At 42.8% G+C, this 7,960-nt stretch overlaps 1 long non-coding RNA gene across 1 annotated transcript; it reads left to right on the plus strand.

Moving 5' to 3' along the window:
* The first annotated feature begins 750 nt into the window (after positions 1-750).
* Positions 751-4,119, plus strand: LOC310749218. The gene is made up of 3 exons (XR_014541511.1): positions 751-1,232; positions 3,214-3,316; positions 3,888-4,119. It is a non-coding gene; the product is annotated as an uncharacterized lncRNA (long non-coding RNA).
* The last annotated feature ends 3,841 nt before the right edge of the window (positions 4,120-7,960 follow it).

The raw sequence follows: 7,960 nt of genomic DNA on the forward strand, positions 1-7,960 counted from the left end.
GAAACTTTGCCTTTTCTTCTCCAAAGAGAAACTTCCCAGAACTGCTGTGCCATGACTCAGACTCCATAAGGAGTCTGTCCGTGTCTGAGAACTTGGTCCTTTGTCTGAGAACTGGGGTGTAGATCTTTGTGAAGACCCACACTGGCAAGACCATTGCCCAAGAGCTAGAGCCAAGTGATACTACTGAGAATGTCAAGGCCAAGATCTATGTCAAGGAAAGTTAGCAGAGGGTTAGGATTTCATACAGGCCCCTGCTAGTGGATTTCATACAGGCCCCAACTTCTTCTCCTATAACTTGAACACTGACTTCTCAGGCTTCCTGTTGTCTGCCCCCTTTTTATATAAAATTATTGAGGCCCTTATATTCTGGGACTATAGTTACCAGGTTTTTTTGGACCAGCGGACATGTTTCAAATTTTGAGAAAGTACTGGAGGTGGCAGTAACAAAATAGGTGCTATGGAGGGGTGTTGCATGACACAAAATTAGAGAGACAGCCACCCCTGACAATCTTTTCACAGAAATATTTAGAAGGCACCTGCACTTTTTATCCCATAAGTTTCCTCCTAAGAGGGCTAGAGACTTTTGTGTGTGTGTGTGTGTGTATGAGAGAGAGAGAGTATGGGGCACTGCCTAGGGGTAGCAGTGAAAACTTTCACAGATACAGTGGTGCCCACAGTTGCTAGGTTGTCCACCCCTGTTCCACTGTGTACATCATTTCTACAGAAGTATTATGTACACATACCTTTGTGAATGTGTTTTATCCACTCACTCACACTGTGACTCAATTGATCAGGCATGAAGCAGTTAGGATTGCACACAGAATGTTTTAAAAAGGAAGAAGCTCTATTTTCACTGAGGAGCTGATTGGGAAAGGATGGGGAACTGCATTAAATTCCCCTTTCTCCTCTTCCTGAAGAGCATTGTAACCCTGCTAAAGCGTTCTTTAAAAAGGACTCCTTGTCTACCATCTCAGCTGCTGTGTTACAGAGGAGAGACATGTCTGAACTGCTTAGCTGCACATGTGACCCCCCCATCTAGCTAGAGGGCATGTGCTTTGAAACCCCAGTTAGATTTGGTGGCTACACTTTATAACATTTTTTTTCCTGTGATGACACAATGCATCAGGATTTAGTGGGTGGATGACTGAAACCACTAAGTAGCATAGGAGCTGCTTCCCTCCTGACATCTCCTGCTGCTTATGTGGGTGGGACCAGGATGGAGCATTGGCAAGGTAAGGACCACATGGTTCCATCAGCTGGGCACCCACCACCAATCTGCTCCTCTCACTAGTACATCTCTGCTGCGCCATCCTCACTGCTGCTCTGCATCTGCCCCATGTGTGTAAGCAGCAATTCTGAAATCCCTTGTAGGATTTAAGTTGTTAACATTTCCAAGGGAAACCGGCCCAGCTGGGATCACCCCACCAAGTCTTGCATGAATTACCCTTGCTGGATTGGGGATTTTGTCTTTAATTATTCCGAGGCAGTTTTGTAGCCAATTATTTATTATTGGACCTTAGACATTGTAATTGGACTGCTGCGATGTGGAACTCTGTCAAAAAGGCTTTCTTAAAACAGTGCTGCCATTAGAAAAATAGCATTCAGATCAGCAATTTCTTAATTTAATTTCAAGTGTTCAGGAGCCTTGGTATCAATCAATAACCAGCTCAAATGTGAACAAATGTAGAGATTTCCTTTCTTATGCTACTGAGGGTGTTTTTTTTAATTGTGTGTGGGGGGGGTGTATTTCAACATTTCTTCAACTGATAATGTCAGCATCAAAGATAAGGTATCTTAGAAAAAGGGAACATTTGTATATGATCTAGGGCGAATGGGTGTGATTTTGTCCCTACCCCTTGCAGACCTGAGGAGAACATGTGAGCTGATCTGGTTATAGCATCCTCTGAGAATGGGGAACACTGAGGCACTCAGTCATGAAGTTCATTAGGAGATCTCAGACCAGCTTAAACTCCTCACAGGGTTTATTTTATTTATAAATTAATTTTATATCCTACCCTTCCTCCCATAGGAGCCCAGAGTGGTAAACAACAAATTTTGTTGTTGTTGTTTAGTAGTTTAGTCGTGTCTGACTCTTCGTGACCCCATGGACCAGAGCACACCAGGCACTCCTGTCTTCCACTGCCTGTCTTCCACTAACTCATGTTAGTCACTTCAAGAACACTGTCCAACCATCCGTATAGTTAAAGCTATGGTTTCCCCAGTAGTGATGTATGGAAGTGAGAGCTGGACCATAAAGAAAGCTGATCGCCAAAGAATTGATGCTTTTGAATTATGGTGCTGGAGGAGACTCTTGAGAGTCCCATGGACTGCAAGAAGATCAAACCTATCCATTCTGAAGGAAATCAGCCCTGAGTGCTCACTGGAAGGACAGATCGTGAAGCTGAGGCTCCAATACTTTGGCCACCTCATGAGAAGAGAAGACTTCCTGGAAAAGACCCTGGTGTTGGGAAAGATTGAGGGCACAAGGAGAAGGGGACGACAGAGGACGAGATGGTTGGAATCAACATATAGTAAAATAACAAAAACAGCTTAATAGGAATTCCAGTACAGATGTAGACTGGAAGAGATCTCAATTTAAAAAGGCTTGTTTAAAGAGGACGATAGTTATTGTGAGAATAAGATTATCGGAGGAGAATGGAAAGATGGGCATATAAGTGTGATTGAATAAATAAGAAAATAAGAAGAGCCTGCTGAATAAGGGCCAAGGACACATCTGGTCTAGCATCCTGTTCTCACAGCAGCCACCCAGATGTCAGTGGGAAATGCAAGCAAATAAATACATATATTTGGCCTCAATTTTCTTCTTATTAGGTAGATCACAACTGGAATCAGGCATGGAAATACACTACAAATAATGTAAATGTAAGGAGGCTGTTGTAGCTGCAGTAAGCAACCCACTGGTACATACCACAAAACCCATGTACATGCCATATATTTAGAGAACTTTGGAGCACACCTCCTCCCCCCCCGACTCAAGGGATAAGTAGTATCCCCCTCACAGAGCTACAATTCCCAGCACCCTTAACAAAGTACAGTTCTCAGGATTCTTTGTGGGCAAGATGTGCTTTAAATATGCTTTATATGCTTCTCAGCCTCAGTCACTTATCACAGATCAATAGGTTTGGGATTCTGGACTTTTGAATATCTTGTCAATTCCTCTTTTTCTAACCTGCAAATTTTGTATCCGACCAGGATGGATGCACAATTCTAAATTACGAATGCGTCACAAAATATCCATTTCAATGTGGATTTTTAGGACGAAGAGGTAGTAGCCCCCAAGATTTTATGCGGAGAGGTGAGCTCTTATTTAATTATGCATGCTGTGCAAATATGTACTGCCAATATATTTCAGCTAACACATGTTCTGGGACTATATCCTGACCTTGTAAAAGTTTTATGTTTGGGCCTCAGCTCAGAGTAGTTCCTTTATTTTCCCTAAACCTGTCTGGTCATCCCTGTGTGACACATTGGTTAGGTATATGGTGCGATCAAAGCAGATATATGATGGGAGAGCTGTTCCAAAAGTAAGTGTTTACCATTTAAAGCAATAGATTAAGGAGAGTCAAAAAACTAAGTGTGTGGAACATTACATTACAGATGATGGATTGAAGGGAATAAAACAGTGAAGGACAAGGCTGTTTGTTTCAGCACATTCTACAGTGTGAGATAATACCATTAGTGAAAGAAAAGGCAGCAGAGGTGAAGAATACCGGCAGGCAAAGAGACGAGGGAACAACATGCTAACTGTTAGAACAGAATTCATTAAAAAAAAATTTTTTACCAAGGAAAGGACCATTAATGAGGCTTTGGATTGCAAGCATCTAACTGACAATTAAGCTGCATATTCCTCCCCCTTCACTTATCAGGTCCACAAAAGCACAATTCTGACAGGAAGGAGAAAGAAGAATGAATAATAATGCTGTAGGACGGAGAAAAAAATCAGAGCATTTAAAACAGGATAAATGTAATGGTTTGACAAAGAGAAAAAATGACCGCAGAAAAACATGGATAGACATGTTCATCATAAAATATACTGTAGGCAGTAGTATTCTGCAATCTGACGATCTGATCAACATCAATAAAAATATAATTCCATAATATACAAGGTGTGATTTGGGGTGTGAGCACTTTCTCTCTCTCTCTCTCTCTCTCTCTCTCTCTCTCTCTCTCTCTCTCTCTCTCTTTCTTTCTTTCTTTCTTTCTTTCTTTCTTTTCACATTTTTATTGGTCGCCAGGATATCAAGGTATACCTTCTCTGGACCATCCATTCACAGATGAGGCTGAGAATTGTAAACACTTTGAAAAGTGCTGTAAAATTACGAATAACAACGACAATTGCTTGAAAAGACAAGCATCCTATCCATCTTTGGCAATATCTAAAGTACATACCAGAAAGGTGAGAGAGCAGGGCAGAGGAATATTTGTGGCTGCAAGAAGACCGTTCTGAGGCACTTGGGAAGCACAGAGTTAAGGCTGCACACATCCAAGAGAGGTTAAGGCAGATCACAGGCCAATGACCTGCATTACAGGTATTAAACTCCCAAAGGCAATCCAGTGCTCTGGCCTATATAAGGGCAGCCGTTTGTCTCAGAAAGGTTGAGAGGAGGAGATAAGTGGCAGCAAGATTTAAGTGGCAGAACAGATTTGAGATAAACAAGCAAGTCCCCAATATTATATAACCCCCTATACTGGATTGTAGCAGTGTCACTTCCCATACAGGGCAAAGGAAGCTGCTACATACCAAGTCAAATCACTGGGTGTCAGTATTTTCTCCACTAACTGGAGGTGGCTCTCTAGAGTTCCAGGCAGGTGACATTCCCATCCGTACCTGGAGATAGGGACAGAATGTGGGACCATCTGCATCGAATGCAATTGCTCTCTCACTGAACTACAGCCCTGTGTGGCCTTAGCAACAGTGTGAGGATGTTCTTGCTGAGTTTACCTAAATCAAGAGTTAACCATCCCCATATGGAACAGCTGCATATTCCTGCATTGCAGAGGGTTGCACTAGATGATTGTCAGGGTCCCTTCCAACCCTACAATTCTATTATTCTAAGGGGGGTTGTGCCTTCTGGGCTCACTTCTTGGTAAACAACAAAATGTGAACCGTGAGAAGAAATCTTCAGAGGTACTGAAGCTGTTTAAAATATGTCAGCCTCTTTGGTTTTGCTTTTCCAAGGGAAACACATACCTTTTGTATGAACTAACTGAAATATGAAAATATCTGACTTAAGTTTTATTGGATTTCATTTCCGCTTAGAGGAGAAGGTAATGGCTGTGCATGATGAGGTCACCTACGGGTGCAACCCACCAAATGCTGCAGCGGCGGCAGCAAAAGCTTCAGTTTGTTCCCGATGAGCATCTGCAGCACTCCTACATGTCATCGGAGGGGAGAGAGGTTGTTTTGCAGCAAGACTCCGTGGTCTTACTGAAATGAATGGACTGCTTGGGCAATTGCACCCTGAGTCATCTACTCTCATTTAATGTAGCAGACCTTGACCTTTCCTGCTCATTAGTCCATCCTGGTTCCACACTCCCAACTAGTTCTAATGCTGGTGTGAACTCTGAAGGGCAGGGGGAATTGCTATTCCCAGTGCCACTAAGGCTAAAAACAACAGCAGCAACCCCACAGTCAGTCCATGCACTAATTTAGTGAAGTGCTGCTCACAAATGTGTGGCTCTGCTTTGATTGGAGATTTTTTCTCACTGAGTTCTACTCACTATACCAATCTGTTACAAATATATAAATAAGATCCATTTCAGCCAAATTCTCTAATTATCATTTTAACCCACTGAATTTTCATATTATCTCCTGCCTTTCAAAAATAATTTGAAGTAATAAAATGTTTTAAAACTGACAAGGCAGCTAGCAAGCCATGAATTTTTTGTGCTTATTACTTACAGGTTAGCATCGTTCGTAGGAGCCAACTCCTAGGGCCGAGGGCCTTTCACCCCCCCCAAATTATTTGATGGAGCCAGGCCCCCCCACAGTTAACGGGCATTGCCATTCACATGGTGTGCATGCGCTACATCTTGTGATTGATTATGCAGGGCTGGGCTTAACTCCACCCTACACAATATTTTATTCAACTTGGCACCCCGGCAGTGTTCCATGCCTTTGTGAAAACCCCAAACTAGCTTCACAATGTGAAATGTGATACATTTCATGTGGATTTGTGCCGCAAGGCCCCCAAGCTCACCCCCAGGTAAATCATTTCACACTGACATGTAATTTTGGTTTCAGGTTAATGGGCAAAATTTAGGCCATAACTTTATTGATTACAGCAAAGTGAGTGGTCTTGGCTTAGGCATGGGCAACAGACTATAACTGACTCCTGCCTCTCAGGCAGATAGTCTGGAAGGGTAAACACGAAACGAGGGAGCAACATCGATGAAAATCAACTGAAAATCCTGTGGTCCTGGCATGGCCCTAGCCCCTCAGACGGACTTCGGACGAGATCCAAGACCCCCAGATTCCTTTACCGGAATACCCTTATTCATGGAGGGGCAGGTGATGGCCGCACCTCCCCTCCCACACACCTATATTTGTTCCCTGTTTAATTATCTTGGCTTGCAAAGTTTATACATTTTATATTTTTACATTCTCTTTTCACTTTGTTTTCTTTTTGTATATCTGGAGGGTAGGACCCAAACCAATGGATTTAAATTACAAGAAAAGAGATTCCGACTAACCTTTAGGAAGAACTTTCTGATGGGAAGAGCTGTTCAACAGTGGCATGGACTCCAGCGGAAGGTGGTGGACTCTCCTTTGTTGGAGATTTTTCAACAGAGGTTGGATGGCCATCTGTCAGGGATTAGTCAGCTGTGATTCCTTCATTGCAGGGGGTTGGAATGGATTACCCCTGGGATCCCTTCCAGCTCCGCAGTGCTATGATTCTTGGCTCCCTTCAATCTGCTGCTCACAAGTCCTGACAAATCTGCGACAAGTGGCTTGGTTTATGAAATGGAGCATTTGTTAGAATCTGCGTGCAACGATACAACTTTTCTGATATGGCGAAAGTATATTTTGTATACCGATCAATGCTATTTTAAACTGGATGACTTGGAGGAAGTTAGCAGGATGCCAGCAGGCAGTGTTGTGTTCAGAACAGAGAAACTATACAAGTAAAGTCTTGTCTATCCTTCCTCACTTAGTAATTGTACTAACTCTGATACTGATAAAGACACTCAAAAAACTGTTTTTATGAGGGAAAATAAATGTAGTTGTTCAGAGTTGCCTTTTGGCCATTTCATTTTTCACACATTACTTTGCTGTAATGTATCAGCATCGCATGCATTAGTCATAAGCAGCAATGGCGGAAGACTGAAGAGAAAGTGAAAAGTTTCATATTGTGCTAAGGTTATTTACTGTATGGAGGCTTCCCATAATGGCAAGGCTAGCAGGTGGCCACTTCTCACAAAGCCTGTGAGAAGGGAAGCGGCGTCACAATGATAGCTGGAGTCAAAAGCAACATCAGAAGACAGGCGTCGGGTCAAGAAGCCACATGAGCTGCCCTCAAGGAGCAGAAACAAAAACAAGGCGATGGTGGACTCTTCTTCCTTGGAGGTTTTTAAGGAGAGGTTGGATAGTCACCTGTCATATATGATCTAGTTGAGATTTCTGCATTGCAGAAGGTTGGAATAGATGACCCTCAGGGTCAACTATACAATTTCATGGTTCTATGATTCTGTGTAGGAATCTGTGATGGCCTGGAGGAGCTACTGAAGCTGTTTGTCTTCCCACCTACACCAGCTGAGTGAGATGAAGCCCAGGTTTGCTGAAGGATGGTGGGAGTAGAACAACAAAAGCAGAAGAAGTCTTCTTTCTGCTTTATAAACCACAGAGGGACAGGGAGAGAGGAGGCTGAAGAACAGGAAGAGAAGGAAGCAGAAACACATATCTAGAAAAAGTTTGTTATATGGTAGGTTAATGGATTGT

Source organism: Podarcis filfolensis (genome assembly GCF_964270895.1).
Source record: "Podarcis filfolensis genome assembly, chromosome: 1".
Lineage (NCBI taxonomy): Eukaryota > Metazoa > Chordata > Lepidosauria > Squamata > Lacertidae > Podarcis > Podarcis filfolensis.